General features: G+C 40.2%; 1 pseudogene; it reads left to right on the top strand.

Moving 5' to 3' along the window:
- Window positions 1–2,911: 2,911 nt before the first annotated feature.
- Window positions 2,912–3,751, top strand: LOC101104580 (protein SET-like; annotated as a pseudogene).
- The last annotated feature ends 9,148 nt before the right edge of the window (window positions 3,752–12,899 follow it).

Raw genomic sequence — 12,899 nt, 5'->3', positions numbered from 1 at the left:
ACCTACTCCTTTCACCTCCCAATTAATTGTAGGTGAAAACATCAGCAATTATAATGCCACTACATGCCAGGGGCTATTACCCTACTAATTACTGATACTGTGGGTCCTTCATTGCCATCAGATCACAGGAAACCCAACTCCAAATCAGATTCTTGATGTCTGCTTTCCAGGACTTCTCCTGATCCCACCTGGCAAAGCATAGAGTTCCCACAAAGCATAATTTGAAATATTATTGACAAGAAGTTAGGTAGTACAGGAAGGATATTTAAACAAATAATGACAAGATAACAGAATAAATTCTAAAATAAAGATATGAATATTATTTACTCTAAAACCCATCTGAGAAGGTGGGTGATTATACTTGCAAAGTCAGGGGTGTCTTCATGGAGAACTAAGGTAACAAAACTCATTCATCATTCACTATGATCTATGCAAAGCCCTTTATATTTAATATTTTAAATAACCCTGTGTTGCAGACAGTTCTGCTCGCTCCATTTTAAAAATGAGAACACTGACTAAAGCTTAGTGAATTCCCACAGATGCTAAGTGGCAGAACCCTGGGTCATGCTGTTGAACACTGTGCTAAGCTTTTTTTCTGGAAGACTTGATGCTGACCTGGTTTTTGATAAGGTGTTTTTTTTATCAATTATAGAAGGAGAAAGAGTACTGTGGGCAAAAAGGAGAGGAGATGCAAAGTCAAAGAGATATGAAAAGACTACCATACTTTAGGATAATAAGAAATTCAATATGAACTGGGAACCATTTAAAGAGTATCTTAGTTTGTTTGGGCTGCAATACCAAAATGTTACAAGACTTATAAAGAATAGAAATTTATTTCTCACAGTTCTGCAGACTGAGAAGTCCAAGTTCAAGGCACCAAAAGATTCCTTGTTTAGTGGGGTCCACCCCAGGTGGCACTAGTGGTAAAGAACCCACCAGTGCAGGAGACATAAGAGACACAGGTTTGATCCCTGGGTTGGGAAGATCCCCTGGAGGAGGGCATGGCAACCCACTCCAGTATTCTTGCCTGAAGAATCCCATGGACAGAAGAGCCTGGTGGACTACAGTCCATAGGGTCGCAAACAGTCAAACACAACTGAAGTGCCTTAGCGCAGCACACACATCTTCCTGGTTCACAGAAGGCTGACTTCTGGCTATTTCATCACATGGTAGAAGAGCCACGGTAGCTCTCTGGGTTTCTTGTGTGGGCACTAATCCCATTCATGAGGGCTCTGCCCTGATAACTTAATCTTCTCTCAGAAACCTCACTTCTTAACACTGTCACACTGGAGAATAAGTGTAATCGTGTGAACTGGGGGAAAACAAAATGTTCAGTCTCTAGCAGAGGATGAACAAGAGTGAAGAACAGGCAAGAGAATGTAGACTGTACAACCAGTTGGTGGGTTTTACAACAGGAGGTCATGAAACTGAAAGTGAATTATGGCCTGGATACCAGCACAGGGGCCAGAACTTGCGCTGTTTCACTGATGTTCCCTTACTCTTCTCCTCTCTGAGTCTAAATGTCAGATACCCTATTTGTATCTGTATGACTTTGGATGAATCTCTCAATCTCATTATCCTGTTTCTCTAGGTATAATATGAGGAAGATAATAGCTACCACCTACCTTGTCAGATTGTTTGAAATATTCAGTGAAATAATGTGAGCATAGTACTCAACATCCACATTTAACTGAGTAAGAATTCAACCATAAGCTCTTGTCCAGAGATAGAAATATTAAAAAAGCAAGAGAAGGGAATAACAGTTCAACATTATGTGAAATTCCACTTTCAATAACTGGTATTTATTCCTAGGTGAGAAAGGAGGTGTGAATCTGCTGTTCCCATATTTAGCCCTAGTTCCCCCTCTGCCTCTCAGAGTGTGAGCATCTCACAGACCAGAAATCTTTTGTGTTTAAAGCTATGGCTTAGCACAGTGAATGATACAGCATGCATCCAGTGAGGGTTCACTAAATGCTTGTTCATATCCTTGGTGTTACTCTTCTCCACTCTCTCCATCTTCCTAGATGTCTTCAATCTCTGTCACTGGTTTATTTGTCAAAGTTTCTCTCTTTGAGGACATAGCTGTCCTATGTTGGGGACTTGGCCTACCCTGGTCTGCAGGGAAGTTGCTGATCTGCCATAAGTGATTCCTTTCAGGATTATCTAGAAGCAGCTCCTCTTTTAGAATTAGCTATTCAAACCAGAATCTGTTCCTGAGTTCTTGTCTAATTCCCACAAACATTTCACCTAGAACTGATGTCCATCTATTGCCCTACCAGCCTCAGAAGGAAAGAGGGTAAAGAAGAGCATATTTCTCTCAACTCCTCCTACCCTTTATTTAAGCCCCATCTTATGTCCCAACCTGGGACTAATCTTTTCCCACAACCCTTCCAGGGACAACATCCTTTCCCATCCTGGGAAAATCCATCTCCACCCACAAGGTATGATCTGGTCCTAGGCTCCTGACAGTCATCACGATCTGACAGCTCATTCCTAAAATGCTTGTTTATTTAGAGTTAGTTAGCCCTGTATACAGGAAATAGCTTGCCAAAGTGGGCCTGCCAGAATGGTGCTGTGCTGGTCCAAGCTGATCTCAACTGTCCAAGCTGATCTCAACTCCTGCTCCCAGCCAGTCCTCCTATGCTGGGTGAGGATGATATTAAGCCATCTTTATGTGTGATCTGTCTTCCACTTTCCATCTCCTGGAAGCAAATGCTTAGGCAAAAAAAAAAAAACAAAAACAAAAACAAAAAAACACCACACACACACACACACACACACACACACACACACACACACACACACACAAAAATGCTAACATTTTCCTGAAACAAAACATACTGTTTAGAGTTCTCTGAGCTCGCAGTACCTCTCTCTTCCCCTGGGAGGATTCTTGGCTTTTTTTCCCAGCATGGCCCCCAAACACCAGTCTTCACTTACACCTCAAGCAAAGAAACCAAAGAAAGCGAGGCCAACTCCTGCCTCCAGGCCAGGCAAGGCCTCTGGTTCTTCAAACTTGCCAAAGGAAGAAAAAGAACAGCAAGAAGCAACTGTACATACTGATGAAGTACAAAATGAAATAGACAGACTCAATGAACAAGCCAGTGAGATTTTGAAAGTAGAATAGAAATATAACAAACTCTGCCAACCATTTTTTCAGAAGAGGTTGGAATTGATTGCCAAAATCCCAGATTTGGGGGTAACAACAATTTTTAACCATCCACAAGTGTCTGCATTGATTGAAGAGGAGGATGAAGAGGTGCTGCATTATTTGACAAGAGTTGAAGTGATAGAATTTGAAGACATTAAATCAGGTTACAGAATAGATTTTTATTTTGATGAAAACCCTTACTTCGAAAATAAAATTCTCTTCAAAGAATTTCATCTGAATGAGAGTGGTGAACCATCTTCAAAGTCCACTGAAATCAAATGGAAATCTGGAAAGGATTCGATGAAATGATCAAGTCAAACACAGAATAAGGCCAGCAGGAATAGATAGCATGAGGAACCAGGAAGCTTCTTCATCTGGTTTACTGATCATTCTGATTCAGGTACAGATGAGTTAGGAGAGGTCATCAAAGATGATATTTGGCCAAATCCACTACAGGGCTACTTGGTTCCTGACATGGATGATGAGGAAGGGCAAAGAGAAGAAGATGGCAATGACAATGAAGAGGAAGAAGGATTGGAAGATATTGATGAAGACGGGGATAAGGATGAAGGTGAAGAAGATGAAGATGATGATGACTAATGGAATGCTGATGGATTCCCACCTTTTTCATTTTCTCCAGTCCCTGGGAGCAAGTTGCAGTCTTTTTCTTTTCTCCTCTTGTGCTCAGTCGCCCTGTTTTTGAGGTCTCTTTTCTCCTTTATACCATGGTTCACAACTTATTTTGGGGAAAAATACCTTGAGTAGAATTCAATGGGAAAAGAATCTCTACTCCTTTCAGTTCCAAATTCACTCTTGTTGCTTCCTGTTTCAACAAAAACTTTATGGAATCAACATCACCATGCTCGGTGGGAAAAAAGAAAAAGCTTCTGCTCCCTTAGCTCTGCTGGAAGCTGGAGGGTGCTAGGCCCCTGTGTAGTAGTGCATAGAATTCTAGATAATTTCCTCCTTTCTCTGTATATTGGGGTCAGAGATTACACTGTGTCTCTATGTGAATATGGACAGTTAGCATTTACCAACATGTATCTGTCTACTTTCTCTTGTTTAAAAAAAGAAAAAAATAACTTTTAAAAAATGGGGTTATAGAAAGTCAGCAAAGGGTAGGTTTGAGGTATTTGGGTGGGTTAAGTGGGCATTTTGACAACATGGCTTCTCCTTTGGCTGTTTAATTGTGATGTTTAATGGACATCCTTGCAATTTAAAAAGACACTTTTAAAATAAAATTCTCTCCTAAGTGAAGAGGAACTAAAAAGCCTCTTGATTAAAGTGAAAGAGGAGAGTGAAAAAGTTGGCTCAAAGCTCAATATTCAGAAAACGAAGGTCATGGCATCTGGTCCCATCACTTCATGGGAAATAGATGGGGAAACAGTGGAAACAGTGTCAGACTTTATTTTGGGGGGCTCCAAAATCACTGCAGATGGTGACTGCAGTCATGAAATTAAAAGACACTTACTCCTTGGAAGGAAAGTTATGGCCAACCTAGACAGCATATTCAAAAGCAGAGACATTACTTTGCTGACTAAGGTCCTTCTAGTCAAGACTATGGTTTTTCCTGTGGTCATGTATGGATGTGAGAGTTGGGCTGTGAAGAAGGCTGAGCACCGAAGAATTGATGCTTTTGAACTGTGGTGTTGGAGAAGACTCTTGAGAGTTCCTTGGACTGCAAGAAGATCCAACCAGTCCATTCCGAAGGAGATAAGCCCTGGGTGTTCTTTGGAAGGAATGATGCTAAAGCTGAGGCTCCAGTACTTTGGCCACCTCATGAGAAGAGTTGACTCATTGGAAAAGACTCTGATGCTGGGAGGGATTGAGGGCAGGAGGAGAAGGGGATGACAGAGGATGAGATGGCTGGATGGCATCACCTACTCGATGGATGTGAGTTTGAGTGAACACCGGGAGTTGGTGATGGACAGGGAGGCCTGGCATGCTGCAATTCATGGGGTCGCAAAGAGTCAGACACGACTGAGTGACTGAATTGAACTGAACTGAATGATATCTTGAGCCCTTCCACTTGATGGGAGAATCAGCAGAACCTGTAGAAAATCTTATTTGCAACTAACATTCTCTATTGTAATTTTGTTCTTGTTTATTTTTAAATTTTCTTTTTGTCTCACTGGAAAGGAAAAATCAGACTCAGTGTTAAATGTTAAAAGTATGCATGTTGCTTTGTTATAATAAAACTAAATGTGCATACAAAGGAAAAAATAATATTTAGACATAGGGAAATTTAAACCAAAATTTAGCAAAAAGTACTGTGTACAATTTTCAGGCATATCAAACATATGTCCAATGTAAATTAATAAACAAATGGCTTAATACTGCCATCAGCAGCTTCTGCGTTTGGGTAACACCACTGTCAATTGGGTCCATGCCAAGAATAATGGATGTATGTTTGTCTAAGTCAATAAAAGTGAAAAACTGACCAAAGTCCTCTCTCCCAGGAAAAAGAGGACTATGACCTAAAGACAAAAACAAGTCTTCATGCTAAAAGTAAAATTTCCAAATACACTGCTTAGTATAGATCTCAATTTTCTTTAACATTGTAACTATTGTTTGTTATCACCCCACTGCATGCCATCCTTCCAGCATATGCACCAAGCACAAAAGCATTTTTGTTCTCTTTTTATTTTCAGAGTCAAATGAAATAAAAATTTGTCATCACCATTCTTAATTCATTTAAGAGTTTGATCCTATGAGATGCTATGAATATGTAATTTGTTGCATTAAAGTTCAGGTTACAAGCTCAAAAATGAGTTAAAAGCCAGTTCACACTGCCAAGTATCCCTACGGGAAAAGTTAGCAATCTAGTGGAATGGGTCAGTTCACCCTCAGTACCCACTGAAATGTACAAGGATTTCTAGTGCAGAGAATTTTGTGGATATTAGTATGGCAGAGAAAACAATAAAAGAAAGCTAATCCAGCCCCTTTTCATGAGATTTAAACAGCAAAGTTTCAACTAAAATCATGATTTTAGTTGAAAAATCATGATTTTAGTTGAAAAGTCAAGTTGAAAAATCATGATTTAGTTGAAAAATCATGATTTTAGTTGAAAAATCATGATTTAGTTGAAAAATCATGATTTTAGTTGAAAAATCATGATTTAGTTGAAAAATCATGATTTCAACTAAAATCATGATTTCAGCTAAAATCATGATTCCAGTGACCATTTTATTTAGTCTACACAGCTCACATTTTATAACATTTGAAAGAGCTGAGACAAGTGCTAGGCACATTTAATTTTTTGTTGGAAGACTAGAATCTCTGAATATTAGAGCTGACAACACACACACACAAACTAACATATCATCTTCCCCACCATGCTCACTTTACGGTCTGGCAATTGCTAGGAATACATGTTGGTGCTGGGGGAATGAATTTGAAGCACAGGGTTGCCAAATACAAGCCAAACACCTCAACTTACTGGCTTGGTGATGCTGGTTGAGTTACTTCTCCCCTCTGGATTTCATTTTATTGGCCATAAGATAGAAATGATAATAAGACACCTCGTGGAAATATAGGACTTCTCAGGTGGTCCTAGTGGTAAAGAACCCACCTGCCAATGCAAGAGACGTAAGAGACATGGGTTCAATAACTGGATCAGGAAGATGCCCTGGAGGAGGGCATGGCAGCCCATTCCAAAATTCTTACCTGGAGACTCCCATGGACAGAGGAATCTGGCAGGCTACAGTCCATGGGGTCTCAAAGAGTCAGACACGACTGAAGCAGCAGCAGCATGGACATATAGTGAAGCCTGAGTAAAGCATTGTATATATGGGCTGTTGTTGTTGTTCAGCCACCCAGTCATGTCTGAGTCTTTGCGACCCCATGGACTGCAGCACACCAGGCTTCCCTGTCCTTCACCATCTCCCAGAGCTTGCTCAAACTCAAGTCCATTGAGTTGGATGCCATCCAACTCTCTTGTTCTCTGTTGTCTCCTTCTCCTCCTGCCTTCAATCTTCCCAAGCATCAGGGTCTTTTCTAATGAGCTGGCTCTTCACATCAGGTGGCCAAAGTATTGGAGCTTCAGCATCCATTCTTCTGATGAATCTTCAGGGTTGATTTCTTTTCGGATAGACTGATTTGATCTCCTTGCTGTCCAAAGGATTCTCAAGAGTCTTCTCCAACACCACAGTTCAAAAGCATCAATTCTTTAGTGGTCAGCCCTCTTTACAGTTCAATTCTCATATCCATACATGACTCCTAGAAAAAACACAGCTTTGATTATATACCTTTGCTGGCAAAGTAATGTCTCTGCTTTTTAATAAGCTGTCTAGGTTTGTTATAGCTTTTCTTTCAAGGAGCAAATGTCTTAATTTCATGGCTGCAGTCACCATCTGTAGTGATTTTGAAGCCTAAGAAAATAAAGTTTGTCACTCTTCCCATTATTTCCCCATTTATTTGCCATGAAGTGATGGAATCAGATGCCACAATATTAGTTGTTTTTTTTTTTTTTTCAATGTTGAGCTTTAAGCCAGCTCTCTCCCCCACGTAGCTCATTCAGTAAAGAATCTACCTGCAGTGCGGGAGACCTGGGTTCAATTCTTGGGTCAGGAAGATCCCCTGGAGAAGGAAATGGCAACCCACTCCAGTATTCTTGCCTAGAGAATCCCATGGACAGAGGAGCCTGGAAGGCTACAGTCCACAGGGCTGCAAGAGTCAGACAAGACTTGGTGCTTAATACACTTTGCTGCCCAAACATTACATGGAGTTACACTGATGTGCTATGTGAGTATATGATTTGAAAGCACAGGACCTTAAAATCCTCGTTTTCCCACCTGAACTTTTTAAGCGTTATAGTCTTTATCTACAAAGTAGGACACACACACTTCCCCCACAAGGTTTCTATGATGACCCATGAAATATGTGTAAAGCACTTAGAGTGCCCAGTACCTACACAGACACTTCCAGTGAGTGTCAACTCTCACTAGACATTTGATGATAAAACTGATATTTCTTCAATAAGTATTTAAAGAGATCCAGCCATCTACTAGGCCCTCTATCTGTGCTGGGAATCAAGGTGGGAAAAAGATACCTCCTGGCTCTGAGGGGACTCACTGAGGACTGGGAAATAGCTTACTTCATATGTCCATTGCCAAAGCGATCAGAGACTTCTCATAGCCCATAAAGTAAAGTTCAAGTTCTTCTTTCTGCATTTAAAGCACTCTGCTGCATGACCTCACCCTATCACCCACTGAACCTTCTTATGTAACCTATGTTTCCAATCAAAATTTCCCATGTCAGTGTTGTTATTCGTTGTATTAGTAATGATTCTCCGGAGAAACAGAACCAATAGAAGAGATTTATTATAAAAATTGGCTCACATAATTAGAAGCTGAGAAGGCCCACAATCTGCCATCTGCAAGCAGGCAACCAGGAGAGCTGGTGGTTAATTCAGTCTGTCTAGAGTCCAAGAAGCAGAGACATTGGTGTTTGAGGGCAGAAGAGGATGAAGATATCAGCAAATTCTCCCTTTCCCCACCTTTTTGTTCTATTTAGGATCTCAGTGGATTTGATGGTGCCTGCCCACTTTGGTGACCGTGACCTTCTTTACTCACTCTACAGATTCAAATAATAACCTCTTCTAGAAACACCAGGACAGATCCACTCAGGAATAATGTTTTACCAAGTATCTGGGCATCACACTCATGCTGGATTCTCCACCTGGAATACACCTCATTGTTTCTTTTTATGTCAAACCAAAGTGCTCTCTATTGTAAACATCTAGTTTTCTGCTTCTTTTCATGTTCCTTTAAGGAACAACTTTTTCTCTACATTTCTTCTAGTGTAGCTGCAGATGTCACTCTTTGGCCAAAAAAATGGATATAAGAGTACCTGGTTCACATCTAAGAGAGCATGGCAACTCCCCACACACACTATAGGGAGTAGTTTAGGGGTAGGTATGTGATCCAATATAGGCTGATGAGAATGACACTCGAGATTAGTGCAGGTATCTTCAGAAAGAACATTTCCTTTTATCTTGGAGTTTTGAAGGTAGTTGTTAAACAAGATGATTGTGAGTCAAGAGCTACAAGATACCATCTTACCTATAAGAACATCCAACTCAGAGGAAAGCAGAGCTAAGAGATAGAGAGAAATAAATTCCTAATAGCACTGTTGACCACGTGTATAGACATCTCTTGACTTTCAGTTGGGGAAGCCAGTCCATGTATTATCATTACTACTACTACTTCTATTATTATTACTGTTTAGTTACAATCAAGAATTTCCTGCAGACCAAGACTACAGTTTATTTATATTGTTTCTCCTATGAATGAGAAACAAATATAGGATGAGTTACAGAAATGAGAATGAGAAACAAATAGTAGGATGAGTTTTTGCCTACTGCAGGTGCTCAGTAAACTTTAGGTTAGATTAATTAATCTATAATTCATGGAAAGAAATTTAATGGATTCCAAATGGCATACAACCTCACTAACATGTAATCTAGTTCATTAAAGCAGAGGAAATATGTCTGAGTCAAATGATTCATTTTAAAGACTTTTCAGCTATTCAGTTTCTCTAGAGCCCCTAAAGGAACCTGTACTTTGCATAATCACCTACATAGACAGGAAAATTATAATTTTCCAAGTGTTTTTAATCCTCACTTTAGAAATGAGAAGAAAGCCTGGAGAGATAAACTGATTTCCTATAGTCTCACAGGAAATGGACAGAACACTGCTGTGGAATCCTTTGATTCCTAAGGACTAGCAGTCTTTTGTCATGCTCTGTCTCCAGAGCCAGGCTGGTATAGGAGTAAGAACTTCTGAAGTCATCCAACCTGGAGGTAAAACCTCATCCTCACCAGCTGTGAAGCACTACCTCAGTCTAGTAAATGGCAAATAAATGACAGCTTTTGTTATTACCATTAACACAGATTTTTATGTGTCTCAGTACAATAGAAATTTTTAACTGACTCAAATCTTGGGGCAGTTTCATCTGACTATTTTCCACTGTTACCTGTGAGATTTCTCTGCCTTAGGGAAAAACAAACTCCCCAGATGTCTCAATGGGAAAAAAGTATAAGTTATTGGTGTTCATGTTGTGATGGATGTCCCACCCATTATCCATAGGCTTTCATTATTCACTATAAAATGAGACTTTCCTGAGCTCATTGAGGGGAAAATATTAGTTGGCTATTGTTAAAGATTTGCTAAATTTCATTCATTTTAATCTAATTTAGGTTGAAATTCTTATAGGCTACAGTAGGTACTTCTCAATAGACTGAAGGTATTTGGTAACTGTTGTTGGAGAAGGAAATGGCAACCCACTCCAATGATCTTGCCTGGAGAATCCCAGGGACAGGGGAGCCTGGTGCGCTGCCGTCTATGGGGTCGCACAGAGTCGGACACGACTGAAGTGACTTAGCAGCAGCAGCAGCAGCAGCAGCAGCAGCAGCAGCAGCAGCAGCAGCAGCAGCAGATGAATAAGAAAATGTGAAAATGAATATAAGATTTAATCCTGTAAAAGTGAAAAGGCTTCAGGAATTCTTCCCTCAGGTGGAAGGAAAAATTAAAGGACAATTGACTCCTTTATGTGACTGTGATTCTCATCACTGTCCTACCTAAATGTCAAAGGACAGACCTGCAAAGAAAGCACTGACCCAAAAGACATGGCTAATAACAAGGTTTTCTGACCCACAAAGAAGGCTATTTGAGGCTACTGCAGAGAATTTTATTATGAAAACTTTAATTTTTTTAATTTTTTATTTATTTTTTTAAATTTTTTTAAAAATTTAATCTAGCTAGGTCAAATGTGATTGCTTTGTAAATTTTTTAAAAAGTAAACACACCCAATGACTTAGATGATACTTAGAATCAGTGCACAATTTAAACAGAAGAACTAATGACCCAGAAAACCATGATGGTGTATTCACTCGCCTAGAGCCAGACATCCTGGAATGTGAAGTCAAGTGGTCCTTAGGAAGCAAAACTATGAACAAAGCTAGTAGAGGTGATGAAATTCCATTTGAGCTATTTCAAGTTCTAAAAGATGATGCTGTTAAAGTGCTGTACTCAATAAACCAGCAAATTTGGAAAATTTAGCAGTGGCCACAGGACTGGAAGAGGTCAGTTTTCATTCCAATCCCAAAGAAGGGCAAGGCCACAGAATTTTCAAACTACTGCGCAATTGTCCTTATCTCAAACACTAGCAAAGCAGTGCTCAAAATCCTTCAAGCCAGGCTTCAATAGTACGTGAACCGAGAACTTTCAAATGTGCAAGTTGGATTTAGAAAAGGCAGAGGAATCAGAGATCAACCTGCCAACATCTGCTGGCTCATAGAAAAAGCAAGAGAGTTCCAGAAAAACATCTACTTCTGCTTTATTGACTACGCCAAAGCCTTTGACGTAGTGTGGATCACAAGAAACTGTGGAAAATTCTTAAAGAGATGGGAATACCAGACCACCTTACATGCCTCTTGAGTAATCTGTATGCAGATCAAGAAGCAACAGTTAGAACTGGACATGGAACAATAGACGAGTTCAAAATTGGGAAAGGAATACATCAAAAATTGATGCTTTTTAACTGTGGTTTTGGAGAAAACTCTTGAGACTCCCTTGGACTGCAAGGAGCTCCAAGTAGTCCATCCTAAAGGAAATCAGTCCTGAATATTCATTGGAAGGACTGATGCTGAAGCTGAACCGCCAATACTTTGGCCATCTGATATGGAGAATTGACTCATTGGAAAAGACCCTGATGCTGGGAACGATTGAAGGCAGGAGGAGAAGGGGATGATAGAGGATGCGATGGTTGGAGGCATCACTGACTCGATGGACATGAGTTTGAGCAAGCTCTGGGAGTTGGTGATGGACAGGGGAGCCTGGCATGCTGTAGTCATGGGGTCACAAACAGTTGGACATGACTGAGTAACTGAACAATAACATTAAAGTTGAAAGCATGCCAATACAGAAAAAGAGAAGACCCTTCTTCCTAGGGGAGAAATATATTAACATTTAGCTGACAAGTGTACCTCTATGGCAAAAGTCTCTCTCAAAACTTTTAAAGAGAAAGCTGTAAAAGAAAGGGATATTAGGAGAAGGGAATTAACACGTAGACGGTGAGCATCTACTTCATGCCAAGTATTGTCCATGAAGCTAAACATCTGTGAGCTCCTATCATTCTCCTGAAAACTCTTGAGACAGATTTCCTTAATCCACACAATAGGCCTTTGAACCTCAGGGTACTGAGTAAAGTGCCTATTATCACCCAACTAATAAAAAATACGTGTTGAGACATAAAAAATATCAGTACTATGATTAAAATATCAAAACAGAGACCTCCAAGTCTCATTCTTTTCCTGTTCCGTCAAGTCTTCTCCCTCTTTCTTATTTAACTTTAGTAAGTTAGTTATATTGCTGTTGGCCAGAGATTAGTTGTTTACCAAACTGAGCTTCTCTCCCACCTGGGTTAGACCACAGTTTCCGACTTCTCTAAAAGTTATGTGACCATGTGATTGAAATCCCGCCAAAGGAATGTGGTGGGTATGATGACCATCATCGCCAGACCTCACCCACTTCCTATGGGTGGGGAAACTTCCTATGCAGTCCTCTAAAGTCTCCCTATTTGACTACCAACTCAAAGGACATGAGTTTGAGTAAACTCCGGCAGTTGATGATAGATAGGAAGGCCTGGCATGCTGCCGTCCATGGGTTCGCAGAGTCGGACATGACTGAGCAACTGAACTGAACTGAACTGAAATTCTCCCTATTAGCTCTTCTCTGAACTGTATTCA

Source organism: Ovis aries, chromosome 6, assembly GCF_016772045.2.
Source record: "Ovis aries strain OAR_USU_Benz2616 breed Rambouillet chromosome 6, ARS-UI_Ramb_v3.0, whole genome shotgun sequence".
Taxonomy (NCBI): domain Eukaryota; kingdom Metazoa; phylum Chordata; class Mammalia; order Artiodactyla; family Bovidae; genus Ovis; species Ovis aries.
The sequence above is the reverse complement of the archived record's forward strand: the minus strand, read 5'-3'. Positions and strand labels throughout refer to the sequence as shown.